The following is a 17,032-nucleotide window of genomic DNA, read 5'->3' as shown; positions in this document are numbered from 1 at the left end:
CTTTCGGGTGTGGCGCGGAGCACTGCGCCGCATGGGATGGTGGAACAGATTGACGAGGGAGACTCCCCTATGGCATAATGGGCGATTTACGGCGCTGGCATCCCTGCGGGGCTTTAGCGGCTGGGACGCTATAGGGATCTCGGCCCTGGGCCATGTTATGAAAGGCACGACTCTTAAAACATTCCAAGCCCTGCGAGAAGAATACGATATGCCCCGAACACAGCTCTTCCGCTATCTGCAGTTCCGACACGCTCTATCTCCCTCCTTGGTTGGTCTAGACTCCTTGCCCGAATTTAGCCCGTTGGAGGCTAAGGTCTTCATGGGTGAGATGGACACTAAGAAAATCTCAAGTATATACCAGACATTAGTCACTCATTGCTCCTTATCCCTAGATAACTTACGATCTGCATGGGAGGGGGACATAGGTGACCTGGAGGAAGAGGATTGGAGAGAGGCCTTGGAGGCCCCGAGAGGGGCGGCAATAGCGGTTCGCCTGCGTTTTATTCAATTTAAATACTTACACAGGGCCTACTATACTAGGGAGCGATTGTGGAGAGCGGGTCTGATAACCTCCCCTGATTGCCTGCGGTGTGGCCGCGCGGTGGGCACCTTTGTGCACACAGTGTGGGTGTGTGATCGGCTGCTGAGATTTTGGACTGGTGTCTGGGATTGCCTGTCCGAGGTATTGGGACGGGACCTCCACCGCTCACCGAAATTAGGCCAGTAGTAAGTCGGGATACCACTCATCAAAAAATCCTGGTCGCAATTTTGACATGTCTGGTCGCAAAAGGCTGGTCGCAATTTTGACAGCTTTTGACGTGTCTGGTCTTAAACTCCTGGTCTCAATTTTGACAGTTTAAGACCAGGACTGTTTAAGACCAGGGTTTGATCTGGCCTTAAACAGTCTGGTCTTAAACTTATGGCCTTAAATTTAACAGCTAGGGCAGCAAAAACATGTGGTAATTGTGTATGTGTTTAAAAGTGCATAGAAAAACTGCCTGGTTGCAGGCTGGAATGTCTGGGCACTTTTAAAACTGGGGGTTTGCAGGCTGCTGCTGTTTGAACAGCTGCTGGGGCAGGCCTGAGTTCCCCAGCCCAGGGCCTGGGAAGAAGAATGTGTCATGTAGGTGTCAAAGCTGTAAAGGGTCCTCACGGTCTTAAACTCCTGGTCTCAATTTTGACAGTTTAAGGCCAGGACTGTTTAAGACCAGAGTTTGATCTGGCCTTAAACAGTCCTGGCCTTAAACTTATGGCCTTAAATTTAACAGCTAGGGCAGCAAAAACATGTGGTAATTGTGTATGTGTTTAAAAGTGCATAGAAAAAAAACTGCATGGTTGTAGGCTGGAAATGTCTGTGCATTTTTAAAACTGGGGGTTTGCAGCCAGCTGATGTTTGAACAGCTGCTGGGGCAGTCCTGAGTTCCCCAGCCCAGGGCCTGGGAAGAAGAATGTGTCATGTAGGTGTCAAAGCTGTAAAGGGTCCTCACAAACCTACCTGTGGTAATTCTCTCTAAAACCCACACAGCCACCCCTGAGCTTTGAGATAAGATAAAAGACAGGGGGCCTGTAGATCAAAGCTTCCAATGAGACCCTGAAACAGGGTGTCAGCTGTTAGGATGTAATAAACACATCACAAAGCCTCTGGTCCCAAATTTTGGCAGGTTAGTTCCAACTTGACGTGGCTGGCAGGAAATTTGACATATGAGTCCCAAGGTAGATTCTGTTCCCGGGCTCCCTAATTCCCAGGAGAAGGGGTCACGTAGGGGTGAAGAGTTTTACACCGGCCCCCATTGTCTAACCCCACTCTTCCCAGGATAGGCCTTGAGTTTGAGTAACAGGTGTCAAAGTAAACAATGTTGTACTGTTTATACTGTACAAGGATAGAAAAAAAAAGGTTCCCATCCAAAGGCCACCATGACATTGTTCTAAACACCCCTCAAGTCATAAAGGGGTGTGGGGGGCTTCTAATTAGCATGCTAGGACAGGTATAAAAAGGCCCCTCATGGAACACTGCCAAACACCCATTCAAAAAACCCCCTTTGAGGAGCGACTGGCGTGGATTGTTCTGCTGTACCTGGAGGACTCCTGCATCTACAACCCAGTCAGAAAACCTTTGTGGATTTCTACACCATCAAGCCCTTCAAAACCTTGGGGAGTGACTGGCCGGGTTTGTTTTGGAGCCAACCCAAGGAACTTAAGGCAAGAATGGACCGGAGCAACTTTTCCCAGATTGACACCGCCTGTCAACATGTGAAGAAGGTAAATAATGGATGGCGCAATGGTGTATTAGGGTGTACATGTAGTTTGGAAAAAAGTTGCACTTTTAAAAAATAGTACTATGTAGTGTGGATTGTAAACTGTTAATCTTTAAGGCGATGTGCTGTGTTTAATGTGAATAAAGGTTTTGTTGAAGGATGGAGTTTAAAAAGACTTGAATTGTAATGTAAAGGTGTTTAAAATGAATAAAGGTTTTGTTGAGTTTAAAAAGCTATGTGTGTAGGTATTTAGTGTTAATGGGGTGGTGACATAGGGTAGAGTTTGCAGGTTATGTATTTAAGGGGCATAATGTTGTAGGCCTTAGGAGGGTACATGCAGAGTGGAACAGGGCATTTTACAGCTCATAGAAACATTTAACCACACTGTAACGGTACCATAGGGGCTTTAAATAATATACATGGCATATAATTAAACAATAAATAATGCATTGTTGCACTCACTAAGCCGCTGTAGAGAGTTGGAGGGGTCCAGTTGTCCAGGGGGGCTCCGGGGGTCCTTGCTGCTCCTTGGGGGTCCTGAGGGCCTTGTATTTAAAAATTAATAAACCCAGGGGCCAGTTGTCAAGGGGTGTTGGGGGGTGGGATGTGTGTCCTGGGGGTCTCTGGGTCCCTAGTGCAGCGTTATTTTTTAAAAATGCCCCGAGCCCGCTTCACCATGGCGCTGCTCAGGGTAGGGCTCCGGTGTTCTCAGGGATCTGGGCCCCGATTGCTGCTTCTGTCCCGCTTTTGTTTTAAAAATGCCCCGAGCCCGCTTCACCATGGCGCTGCTCGGGGGCTCTGCGGGCGGGCTCCTGTTGTCCTGGGGCCCCGAATGCCGAGTTGTGCCTCTGTTTTTGTTTTAAAAATGCCCCGAGCCCGCTTCACCATAGCGCTGCTCGGGGGCTCTGGGGTCGGGTTCCTGTTGTCCGCTGGGGGCTCCGGGGTCCCGATTGCTGCTTCTGTCCTGCTTTTTTGTTTTATAAATGTCCCCGAGCCCGCTTGAGGCTGGCGCTGCTCGGGGGCTCTGCGGGCGGGCTCCGGGTGTCTGCTGGGGCTCCGGAGCCCGTGTGCGGCGTATTTTCTTTTTTTTTGGTAAAAAATGCCCCCGAGCCCGCTTTCACAAGGCGCTGCTCGGGGGTAAGGGCTCCGGTGTATAGGTTCCCCAGCCGTAGGGTCCAGGGGGCATTTTCCCACGATCCCACGTGGATCCCTAGGGTCAGAGGCAGCATGGCGGCTGTGAGGCTTACCCGGAACCGCTGAGTAAAGCCCCGCCCCTTCAGTGATGTCACCAGTGCATCACGGCAGGGGCGGGCCATGCACAGCAGCCCCGGTGTTTTTTTTTATTGTTATCTAGCGCTGGACTTTACCCCGAATGTGTTAGGGCGCTTCACAATAGCGGGACACGCCTGGGGCATAGCGCTTCACATAAGAACTTGCTGCAAAAACATAAGGACTAAGGATTACATGCACTACATAAAAAGATACAAACAGGAAAAACACACCACGGAGCTGCAGGGCAGGGTCCGCCCCTCCACTGATGTCACCAGTGATGAGTTGGTGATATCACTGGAGGGGCGGACCCTGCCCTGCAGCTCCGAGGTGTGTGTTTTTTGTTTTTTTTATTAGCTAGCGCGAACTGTACACGAAGGCTGGCAGAGCGCTTTACATATGACCCATTTGTAAGACATAAGCACTAAGAATTGCATGAGTTACATAAAAAAGATACAAGTAGAAAAAATGTAGCGCAGACTTTACCCCAAGTTGTCACAGCGCTTTACACAAGAACCTGTTTGCAAAACATAGGGACTCAGGATTACAGGCATTACATAAAAGATACAAACAGAAAAAAACTGCTTATGTAGCGCAGACTTTACCCGAAGGTGTCAGAGCGCTTTACCTAAGACACAGTTGCAAAACATAAGGGGAGTGACATGTGTGCCGGTTACAAAAGCAAACGTTAAGCTACATGAGTAATAAATAAAGTGACAAGTGTGCAGGTTACAAGAGAAAACAAAGTACAGTTAGAGCTATAATACTGTGATATAAGGCAGACACTCAAGCACAAGAATAAGCGTTATGTAGGCAATTGTGGCAATGGCGCAACTATTTAAAGCACTCAAAATGTGAGAGTTATTAAACAATGTGTTACAAGAGAAAAGTGGCATGTACATGTTACAAAAGAGTAACCGGTATATAGGGTAGTGGTTAAATGTCAGAAGGGCCATGTGTACCTAAAGTGGTTTACCCCATAAGCAAAGGATATGGCGCAGGTTGTTTTTTAACATATGTTTTAGCGCAGCACATGCAACGCTTTTTTAAAAAGGTGTGTTGGTGCACCCCGCTTATCAGGTTTTAAATGTATACAGGAATTGTTTGAAGTTGTGATACTTTTGTTTAAGAAAGGCGTTTACTAAAACCGCTGCTTTTTTTTTTTTTTATGTTTAATACAGGTGCAAGACCCTGTAAATGCAACCGTCACCAATGTGCCCCCTGCGCTGGCCCCAGCTGTAATAAATAGCAACGCTGGGCACTTGTCAGCCCCGCAGCCAGGTATATATATATATTTAGAGTTATGTAGTTCTACGTAGTTTTGTACACCAGTCTCTCAGAAGTTCTCTTTTTTCTAATGGTCTCTCATGTATGTATGCTTTTACAGCTTATGACCCTGACCTACAACAAGCTTTTGACGATTTTATGGAGTACATCGAGGCTCAAGACGCTCTGAACACTGTGCAAAACACTTCAGTTCCTACAGGTAAATAAAAAGACAGCTGTTATTTAAACTGTCTAAGACGCTGGGTAGTTGGTGGGGTAGGCCAGAGTCCTGACCCTGAGGATGTATAGAGGTAATCATCAGAAAAGATGTCTAATGTTGGGTATTATTTTTTCTTTACAGATGTCCCTACGTTATGCCAGGACGTCGTCAAGGTCCAAGAGGCGGCGCAAGGTTCAAAAGAAATCCCTTTGAAGAGGAAAGCTTCAACTTCTAAAGTGGGACCACTGTCAAAGAAAGGAGCTGCAAAAAGACCTCTTTCAGGTGTGTTTTTTTTTTTACAAAAGGGTGTGAGAAGTACTAGAGGTGTTACAGACTCTCAAGCAGAAGGCTACAGCTGGTTGTAGCAAAGCCTATATCAAAAAAGGTGGCTGTGTAGGACGTAGCCCGATGGTGCTTGTATGTGTGGTTTTTTTTTTTGGTTTTTTTTTTTTATGCTTTCTCTAATATATATATTTTCTGTTTATATTTTAGAAGCGGCTCAGAAACATGCTGCTGAAGAGAGGTCGGTGGCGCCCTTAATGGACATAACAACATCCGTCCAGAACAACGGAAGCGGCGCGAAAGGCGTGAGTAGGCGTGTACGCCAGGAAAAACTCTCTACCTACTACACACCAAGCAACACGCTGAACAACCAACTACAGCAATCTAATCTACACAGGGGTGGGGTCAACACTGGAGGCCTGCCTACAAACCAGGCCTCCCTTAAGAAGAAACATCGGGACTCAGAGAACCTCCCCAACCCTTTAAAACGTGTGAAGGCCTGTAAGGTATTCACAGATCCCCAAACAGAACAGTTAAACATGAAGAAGAAGACACCGGAGGTGCTCCAAGAGGGTCAGGCAAAGCTCTTAAGTCCTGAGAAGAAAAGCCCTAGCACCCCTGAGCCCCAAGCTAGCCCCTTAGATTTATCTATAAAAAAGGATGCTAAGCCCTTGAATGAGACCTATACAACCTTGAGCCCCAAGGAGGTGTTAGTTGCACCTGTGGGTGTAGAAGAGGCGTCGCCACCACAACCCCCTAAAACATCGCGCCTCTCAAGGAAACATCTGAAGCTGAAACCGGGGGTCCCTAAGCTACAGTTAGCAGAGTCCCTCAGCAACCCTAAGGCAACGTCGGATCCACCAAGCGTCCTGAAACCCCAGACAGTGCCAAATAGAATAACTGTACATGTAGAGGTGCATGCCCCTGAACAGCCCCCAAAACCGGTTGTAAGTGTTCAGGCACAGCCTAGGGTCTCAACAGGTGATACTGCGCAACCCCTAGAAGGTCCTTCTACCACGATTAGCAACTCTCTTGAGGCGTTGAGGGGGTTGGTAGACAACATAGGTAGAACCCCAGAAGTGGTGTACCAGGGGTCTTTGAGCACAGAGGGTTTACAGAACACAGGTAACCAGGCACCACACCCTACCACTGACATTTCAACTAGGCCCCAGGATTACAACGACACCTCCTCACAATCCTCATACCCTTTGTCCCCGAGTACCCCTCCAGGAGCATACGACCCTACCAGCCCCACGGCCATCCACATGTACACCCCCGTGTCCAGCCCCTCTGCCAACCCCGTGTACAGTCCTGTGTCCAGCCCAGCTGCCAATCCCGCGTACAGTCCTGTGTCCAGTCACGTGGCCAGCCCAGCTGCCAATCCCGTGTACAGTCCCGTGTCCAGTCCCGTGGCCAGCACCTATGCCAACCCTGTGTACAGTCCTGTGTCCAGTCCCGTGGCCAGCACCTCTGCCAACCCTGTGTACAGTACCGTGTCCAAACCCGAGGCCAGCCCAGCTGCCAATCCCGTGTACAGTACCGTGTCCAGTCCCGTGGCCAGCACCTCTGCCAATCCTGTGTACAGTACCGTGTCCAGTCCCATGGCCAGCACCTCTGCCAATCCTGTGTACAGTACCGTGTCCAAACCCGAGGCCAGCACCTCTGCCAGCCGCATGTACAGGTCCGTGTCCATCCCATGGGACATGCCCGTGTACAGACCCGTGTCCAACCCCGCCTTTGAGGGTTGCAGTATAGATGGGACTGGGGGGTTGCCTCCATTTATAAGACCTCGCAAGGTGTGCCCCCCTAAGCAGGAACAAGATGGGTCTGTAAACACAGAAGATGTATTGAAGACACACGTAAGAGAGATACAGATGGCGGTTCGAAAATTAAAACGGCAGGCGAACCGTGCACTCATAAGAATGGATATGGGGTATTCCAATCTCATCAACAAGAGGGAGGCCCAACATCTGGTCGTGGCCAGGGTTGGGGTTTGTAAAAAAGACATCATACAGATGTGTCAGGCGGCTGTGGCCGACATACAAGGTACACATTCATGACTATGTAAGTACCAACCCCTAAAGACCCCCACAACCACTGGTGCTCATAAGAGACCCCCAAAATATAGCCGTACGGTCCAGAGGTTAGTGACAAAGTCTGGACGCTTCTTAAAACTGCTCAAGCAACGCCCAGTTGGTACCCCACAAACCTTCAAACAAGACCCCAATGTTTCCATAGAACCCTTCAAACAAGACGCCCCTGTTTCCCTAGACCCCTTCAACCACGGTACCACAGCTTCAAGATCAACGCCTGAAGCATATAAACCAGCACTTCACCGCCGACAATACATAGGGGCAGGGTCTAACATACCTAGGGTCGGCCATTTAAAGGGGGTAGGGGGGATGGCAAAACTCCAAACAACGCAACATTCAGAAGGACCCAGGGGTGGAACTGTAGCGGGGGCCTCCATGAACAAGACATCCAACGACAGCGACCTACCTGTTCAGATAGGCTGGGGCTTGGTATCTAGAAAAGCCTGGGCCCGTAAAAAAAAACAAAAGTGGCTTAATAGTACAAAGCAACGCAGGGTTTTAATAAATAAGCTCAAGAAGGCTAGAATATGCGCTACCCGCAGGTTTACAAGGACTCCTGAGACAGGGACCACCCTGACCTCCCAAAGTGACACATCAGAGAACACCTCCACAAATCACACTCCTACTGATGAGGGCCCAGAGCCCTTGTTTTTAGAGAGTGTTAGGAGTTACACTCGCAATGTAGAGAGGTTTAGGGCCGTAGAACACTATGAGGAGTTTAGATTTGTTAACCTACATCAAATAACATCAACCACTCATGGTGTTCTGGCTATACATCAGGCTGTGCAGGAGCTCATAGTAAGGTTGTTACACGATGTGGGGCCTAATGACTTTTTCCAACTCCGCTTCCAGGGGCAGGGTTTTGACACACCGTTGTTCACCAGGCGGAAGACCCGAGATGTTTTTGATGCTGTGCAATTTTTAGAAAACCTCTCAAGGCTTTTACAGAGTAAGGCTGAACTAGTCGCCTATGGCACGTTTAGAGTCATAGCCCTCATTGTACGGGGGCGTGAGGGGGGTGTTTCCAGACCCTTAAAGAGCGTACTATACAGTAAAATAATTGGCAAGAAACAGAGGTGGCTGCTCAACTTTAGCAACGCCACTGCCAATACATGTCTGGCGGCCAGCATCGTGGGTCTGTTGATGACTCGCAAGACCCCTGACGCTGTCATCATGTCTAGAGCTGCTGAAGCCCATGAGGTTCTTGAAATACCTCCTGACCGAATGGTTGGCTTTGGTGATATAGGTCTTTTTGAGAACTATTTCGCCGTGACGGTGAAAGTTCTCTATCACAGCGGTTCCTGGAAGTACTTTACAACCGGGGAACCTGTGAGAAACAAGACCGTATATGTCCTCCACATGGAAAATCATTTTTACGGTATCTTGAACCTTAAAGGTTTTCTGGGGGCCAAATATGTGTGCGCCCACTGCGATCATATATACAACAATAAAACATACCACCAGTGTGAAATGTGTTGTAAGATGTGTCAGAGGGACGGCTGCATAGAAGACGCTACCCTAAAGGTGAGGTGCGGCACCTGTAGGTTGTTTTGTCGCTCGCAAAACTGTTTGAGCATACACGAGCAATCTTACAGCTGCGTCCCTAAAAAGGACTGTAGCGAGTGTGGGCGGTATGTGGCAGTGAATCACAAGTGCAAAGGTATGATATGTCCCCGTTGCCATGTATCTTACAAAGCCGGTACCAACCATCAGTGTTATATGGTTAAAGGTCCATCTCAGACCAAGACCGAAGACTATATAGTGTTTGATATAGAGTGCACACAAGAGACGGGGGTACACCAGCCTAACTACATTTACGCGCACCATCTAACTTCCGACGACAGTTGGGAGTTTGAGGGACGAACGTGCGTTGGTGATTTCCTGAGCACTTTCATTCAAGCCAAATTCCAAGGATATACCATGCTCGCCCACAACTCGAAAGCCTATGACTCCTTCTTTATTCTACGAGACATGATTCGTGAAAAGATACAGGTGGAACTCATAACCCAGGGGTCTAAACTGATGCTGATGACGGTATGTCCTTTAAAAATACGCTTCATAGACACCCTGAATTTCCTACCCATGAAATTGAGCAAGCTGCCAAAGGCCTTTGGGTTCCCAGGGTGTAAAGGGTATTTTCCACACTTTTTCAACACCTGGGCTAACCAGAATTATGTGGGACCCATGCCGCCTCCTGACAGCTACGGGGTTGAATACATGATGCCTGATGAGAAAGTGAGCTTTCTAGAGTGGTACTCTGAAAACCGTGAAAAGGAGTTTCACTTTCAAACAGAGTTGAAAGCTTATTGTCAGGCTGATGTAATGATCCTCCGGCAAGCTTGTAACCTCTTCAGAGATGTTGTGGTGTCTATGACTAAAGAAGTCAAGGCCTTGAAACCTAAGACATTGACTAAGAAAGTCAAGGCCTCGACATCCAAAACCCCTGAAATACAGCATGCGGTCGAATACATAGACCCATTTCAAAACGTCACTCTGGCATCCATGTGTATGTCCATCTACAAACACATGTTTTTGAGGCCAGAAACTATCGCTCTAGTACCGCCAGACCTCTATAACGGTAAACAGAAACGTTATTCAACCCCCTCTATCCAGTGGCTCATGTACGTCTCTGAGAAGGAAGACATCCAGATTCAACATGCATTACAGGCTGGTGAATTCCGCCTGGGCCCCTATTACCTGGACGGGTACTCTGTAATTAAGGGTGTGCCGACAGCCTTTGAATTCAACGGCTGTTTTTACCACGGCTGCCCCAAGTGTTACAAGCCCCACGAATATAACAAAATGCTGGGTGCCAAATTTGAACACTTATACAGACGTACTCTGACAAAGGCCCAGTATGTTGAAAACAGTGGCTTTGCTATGAGAGTTCTTTGGGAGCACGAGTGGTTAGACATGTTAAAAACCGACACAGACCTCTGCTCTTTTCTTAAGACTCATGATTTACCCACACCTTTGGAGCCCCGAGATGCCTTATTTGGGGGGCGTACAAATGCCATACAACTGTACAAGGCCGTTGGTGAGGGTGAGAAAATACACTACTATGATTTCACCAGTCTGTACCCTTTTGTGAACAAGATGAAGTTGTACCCGGTGGGTCATCCCACCATCATCTATAGAGATTTTAAGCCCCTAGACGAATACTTTGGGCTTATCAAATGTGAAATATATCCTCCTAAGCAGCTTTACTTCCCGGTGTTACCATGCAGAGTCGATGGCAAGCTAATGTTCCCCCTCTGCCGAACCTGTGCGATGCTTAAAGAGGTTGACGGCTGCACACACACCGAGGAACAAAGGATGCTCACAGGGACCTGGTGTAGCATCGAGGTACAAGCTGCCTTAGAGAAGGGGTACAGGCTAGGTAGAGTACACGAAGTGTGGCATTTTAAGAGCACTACAACACAACTCTTTGCCCCCTACATTAATTTGTTTCTCAGAGACAAGCAGGAGGCCTCAGGGTATCCTGAATGGTGTACTAGTCAGGATGCAAAACAGAAATACATCGATGACTACTATGCTCACGAGGGTATCCGTTTACGATCCCATCTGATAGAGGTCAATCCTGCACGCCGACAGTTAGCCAAACTCTGTCTCAACTCCTTATGGGGAAAATTTGCACAGCGCACAAACCTTTCAAATACTACCTTAATATCAGATCCTGATGAACTGTTCAAGTACCTGTTTGCCCCATGCTACGAGGTGTCCAGCTGCGAGTTTATCGATGACGATACCGCGGCTTTGTGTTGGAAATATGCCCAAGAGTACCCCACATCGAGTAACAACATAAACATTTTCATAGCCTGCTTCACGACAGCCCACGCTCGTCTAGAGCTTTACGGGGTTATGGATAAGCTCCAGGATCGCTGCTTGTATCACGATACAGATTCTGTGATTTTTCTGAGCAAGCCGGGGGATGAAGACCCTCCTCTAGGAGATTATCTGGGTAACCTAACCAGTGAGCTAGATAAGGACGAGTATATAAAAGAATATACTTCCTCAGGGCCTAAAACATACAGCTACCGTACCAACAAGAACAAGGTGTGTATGAAGGTCAAAGGGATAACATTAAATGTCAGCAACACCCTAAAAATCAATTTTGATAGCTTGAAGAATCTGGTGCACGAATACGTTACAGCAGACGATTCTGAGAATGCTAAAACCATAGTCGTGAACCAACCCTGCATAGTCAGATCCAAAAAGAAGTGGGAAATCACAACCGAGCCTCTACATAAAACATTGCGAGTTGTTTTTGATAAAAGGGTCCTGACCACCGACTATAAAACACTGCCTTATGGTTATTAGGCCCATTAGAGAGACAGCCGCCACAGCATGGACACCAGGTTACAGCATCCATTCTCCTGCGTGCTAGCAGGACCCTCAAACTGTGGTAAAAGCTACTTTATAAAAAAGCTCTTAGAAAATGCCAACTCTGCTTTATCACAAACCCCTAACAACATTGTGTGGCTTTATTCATGCTGGCAGCCTCTTTATACAGACTTGGGCAGTCGGTTCCCACATATCAAATTTATAGAGGGTATACCGAATAACCTCAACGATGATGAACTACTACCACCAACCCTTGTAAATATGATAATTGTTGATGATCTGATGCGTGAAGGTGGTGATCATCCAGAGTTAGAGAGAGCTTTTACTCAATATTCACATCATCGCAATCTAAGCATCTGCTACATTGTGCAGAACTTGTTTTACAAAGGCAAGAACAGTAGGTCTATAGCTCTCAACGCTTCATACCTTGTTTTATTTAAAAACCCTCGGGACAAACAACAAATAGCTGTCATAGCTAAACAGATGTACCCCGGAAACACACACTTCTTCATGGAGGCCTTTAACGACGCTACATCAAAACCCCACGGGTACCTGTTGGTAGACTTAAAAAACGAAACTCTAGAAGACTATAGACTAAGGGCCGATATTTTTCCCCCAGAGCTACCTGTAGTTTACACACCAAAGCCCAAGACCAGGCCCTATAAAAAGCAGCGGTGAAGTCTTTTAGAACCATTTACAGGCCAGCCCTTATAACGCTCAGTGGTGACCATGTCTACACACCTACGCCGCAATTTAGCTCTCCTGAAAATGCTTGTTACAGCCAGCCCCCAACACCGAAAGGCCATCCTGGGCACCGCTTCTGACGATTTAGTGGCCGCCATTTCAGAAATAGCCCTAAACACCCTAAAAGGCAACGTCCCTATATCAAAGCGTCAGTTACAGGTTCTGAAGAAGAAGAAGGGGCTCATCAAGAAGCTCAGTAATAAAAGGGGCTCACTCATAACAAAGAAGAAACTGGTGAAACAGTCTGGAGGTTTTATAGGTAACTTGCTGGGCATAGCTATACCTGTAATTACAAGCCTCCTCTCGGGTCAGTGATGGATCATGCCACAAAAATGTATCTGGTTCCTAGGCAGCAAATGGAGCAGCTGGGGTCCACCACGGACAATGCCTGGGATATTCGTAGAAATGAGACTCTACGCCTGGATACTGAAATTAAGGACATTTTGAGCAGGACTGATCTAAACCCCTACGACAAGGCTAACCTTTACAACAACACTCTAAAAAAATTCTTAAATTACTACACCCAGTGGAATACTGAGAAGAACAAGTTGACTCTATATACCCCAGACTCTGAACAACCAGCTGCTCAGGCCCCCGACCCTCAGCCCCTACAACCGCCTCCCGATGGGGCGACAGCTTCAGATACCTTTGCTGGAGACCTCCTAAAAAATATAGGTCAAAGGCACAGAGGTGCTGCGCAGATGCTGATGAGTAAACTAGCCGCTTCTAAAGACCTAGCCTCTTGGAATGAACGCGGTGAGTTTCTCTACAAGGGCCAACCTGTTGCAGGGTCGCATATGTACGATCTAGTCAAAGGTCTGACCCACCCCAAAATCCTAACGCCTCAAAATGCACCGAGAGGCTGGGAGCAGTTTCTGAGGGCCGCTGCTGAACTCAATATACCCTCCACGCTTGTTGGTAATAATGAACACCGGCGCCTGCTAGACAATTTGAAGAGTCCCCTACTGCCATCGCCTACAGGTTCTGAAGGCCCTAGACTATCTCCTACTTGGTCTACCCCTACCCAGCCGACGACATCTCGAAAAAAAAAAAAGACATTGACCCAGCCACCCATCGCTTGGATTTTTGATTAATTGTGTGTGATTTTTTATTCCTAGGTTTCTGCAGTAAAGTTTTGTCAACTAAATATTTGTAATAAACACCTTGTTATAACTTTACAAACCGTCTCAGTCGTCTTTCAAAAAATCATTTCATGTTGCATGTATATTGAAATAACGAGTCTGAATGCATGTTTTTAAAAAAAAATATAATGTCTTTTATTTTAAACGTTCAACTTTAGACATACAACTGTTATAAACCCTTACAGTTTTGACAAGGTACATATTCTGTTTTCACAGGTCTGACCGACACCCAGGTGTTTTCTTTTACATATTTCGCAACTATACGGTCATTGTTAACAAGATCCCCCGGATATAGATTTAAGAAATTTCTAAACGAAAGACCCTGTGACATTTTACTGATAAAATAAATACAATGTTCCCCGCATGTGATGGCCATGGAATCCTGCACCCTTAGTTTGTTATACTCCACCACAGCTGCAGCTTTTTTCACAAACTTGAATATAGGAGTTGTATAGAGTCTGTGCTCAGGGAACTCTGCGGTACTGTCAAACACTATAACCTTATCAACATCTATAAACATGGCCGCCCAATGTGTCCCAGCCTGGTCATGCGGGTCTGTGTTAAAGACTAGGGTGCAGGGCCTTTCTGCCCCTATTTCGCCTGGTAACCCATCGCTAGGGAAAACACCCAAAAAGTATTTCCTAGCGTATTTATGTCTGCTTAAGAAGTCACGTATCTGCACCGTATCCATTTCACCAATGTTTTTAAAGATAGTCAAACAAAATCTGCCTTGCGTGGTTGATCTGAATGATGCTGTCGAATACAGAGAATACGACCATGTTCACATTAGTCTGTAGTGGAGCTGCGAATCGTATTTCAGCTTTTAGATTCCCATTTTTGACCAGGTTGTAGTGATCGCCATCTTCCATGTCCGGTGTCAGGTCGAATGCGAACAGCGTGTATCCACGGCCATAGCCTTCTCTTGACACGGCTACACCGCAGTCCCTTTGATGCTTTCCTGTTATCGAAACCAGTCCTTGATATTCCCTGATGTAATGCCTTGCTTCAAAACTGGGGGTGTAGGGTTTTGCAGGAATCACATTGCCCTCGTGGACCAGCGCTGCGTAGTTGATGTTGTAGTGTTTAAAATTGAAGGGGTTTGAGCCATAGGTGCCACTAAAAGCTGTATTGTCCACAAACCCTATGATGATGAGTTTTGGTAGCTGTCCCAGAAATAAATTCTGCTGTTGTGTTAAGCGGGTACCTGCAGGGATGCTGAATACCTTCAGAGCTACTCTTTCCACAGCGTACTTGGCGTTGGATATTTGCAAAGCTTCGGCGTGCGCTAACCTGACGCTCGGGGACACTTTCACTCTCTTTACAAACAGACTCGCAGACAGTATGTTCAGCTTGTACTGTTCAGCATCCCCGTTGATGAGGCAGAATGAGTCCTTGTTGCGATTGAGCTTGATCTTAAGATCAATTCCGTTGATGAGCAGTTTATCTTGGAAGAAGAGGTCCGAATGTATGCGCCCCAGGAGGTCAAAGGTACGGCTGGCTGCAGCATGCCCCGCTCTTTTTATAAAGCCCTTATTATCACCATCCAGAGCTGTGATTTCAAACTGACCGTGTGTATCCCTGTGAAAGAGACCCGCTGAAAGTTGTGTGTCAAGGGCTTCGCTACTGTAATTTAGAATGCTTTCTATGTAGGCTCTGTAGGCGTACATGTTATCGTTCTGGGTGATGAGTCGGTCGCCCAGGGTGATGTCCACTTGATTAAACATGGTAGCTAGAGGGTAAGCGATCGGTGCCACTTTAGCGTCGTCGGCAATGTCGGACCCATCCGCTTTTACGATTTTACACATAAGATGCAGCAGAGTGTTGTTGAGATCCAAATACATATCCGTGGCCCCTGACACATAAAACTCTATAGGTGCCAGAGGTGTCAATGCTGCTAAAGGTGACACCTCCATGAAGAAGCTGTTTTCGATGCTTGTCTGCGTAGGTTTTAGACTAAACAAGTCTAACTCTGATTTGGCGCACTCTCCAGATCCACAATGTACGAAGGCCATGGCTGTGTTTACAAGTCTTTAAAAAATATTTACTTTAGAGCCGGTTCGTTTCTTCGCAGCTCTCTTCCGTCTTGGAGCTCTTCTTTTCTGAGGACGTTTTGAAGAGGTCCTCCTTTTTTTATAGGGGGCTGGGGGACCCCTGCGTCTGGAAACACGCCGTTTCCTTTTGACACTAGCGCGTGGCTTATACATCAAACCAGCTCCTTCTTGAGGTTGCTTGTTCATGCGCTCTGCAACCGCCGATGTAACAGACCCCACCACCTCCTGGGCAATGTTCGTGGCAGCAGCCTTAACATGAGGCTTTGCAATTTCATAGCCTCTTCTCAGGAAAGGCATAGCTCTTCTAAACAGACTCCTAAAGAATCCCCCTAATCCCGCCCCGTACATAACAGGTGAACCTTGAAAGTACGGTGGTCCTCCATAACCGGCTTGACTTCTGTAATAGTCTCTGTACATAGACGGATCTCCGTAGGTTTTCATAACCACCATGATGGCTGCTTAATACCCTCTGTCGTGTCTAGGCCTTAAATGAAGCTTGACAATAACTTTCCCGTATTTAAAGGCCACCGGCTCAGACTGATCATCGTAGATCATAATTGAAATAGTGTCAAAATGGTTTTTAGAAACTGCGACGTAGTCGGGTTTGTTAAATTGTATGTTGACCATGGTATTATTATCACCCTGTACATGCACCCACCTTAACAACGGCGAGTAACTATCACCTATCCTCTGAGACTCTACAATATCGCTGTACACATAGAGCGTGTAGAACCCCCCATTAATATCGGGGCACGTGTGATCTTGTTCCACGGGGCTTTTCACATGTTGTACTGTCCCTAAAATCCTTCTTAATTTACCTGAACAGTTAAACAGGTTGTTTCGATTTACGGATTTAAGAAACACCTTCCTTCTCACATTATCTAGCGCCAGATGAATATTCGGATGTGGTTCTATACTGGCTATGGATTTGTTGATGGCTTCGATAATGCTTGTTACGTGTGGGTAGTAGCCTGGTGGGAAGGATGTGTGTATGCCCATGGGGTCCTGGTCCCTCTTGATGTAAAACTTGGTTTCAGCCGCTGTAAATGTATTCCATGTTCTAGGGTATTGTATTTCTGTTAGGGCGACCTCCCAGTCCCCCTTCAGGTCCACAGCCTTAGCCAATTTGACGGTGTAATTAGAAATCTGATTGTTGGGGAACATGTCCTTAGAAGCGTTGGATGGTAAGGTTATATAAAAGGGTGTAGTCTCCATCGTCGCAGCGGCTTTTAGTTCACACACCCTTCAGGGAGCTGGCCAACACCCAACTGTTAAATTTCTCAGGCCATCCGCGCCATTTGACATATGCCTGGCTCTTAGCACCGGTACCTTTCCTTTTCAGAACCTTTTCAACCCTATACACGCG

The 17,032-nt window shown here is 47.0% G+C and overlaps 1 protein-coding gene and 1 pseudogene across 1 annotated transcript in view; both read left to right on the top strand.

The window, feature by feature from the left end:
- The window catches only part of LOC144761640 (alpha-tectorin-like), a 317,960-nt gene that overhangs the window by 222,371 nt on the left and 78,557 nt on the right, over positions 1-17,032 (top strand). The window lies entirely within an intron of this gene.
- Positions 7,636-9,442, top strand: LOC144763249 (uncharacterized; annotated as a pseudogene).

The sequence above is a fragment of the Lissotriton helveticus genome, chromosome 6 (genome assembly GCF_964261635.1).
Source record: "Lissotriton helveticus chromosome 6, aLisHel1.1, whole genome shotgun sequence".
Taxonomy (NCBI): domain Eukaryota; kingdom Metazoa; phylum Chordata; class Amphibia; order Caudata; family Salamandridae; genus Lissotriton; species Lissotriton helveticus.
Note: the sequence above shows the minus strand (reverse complement) of the source record. Positions and strands in the feature narration are given on the sequence as shown.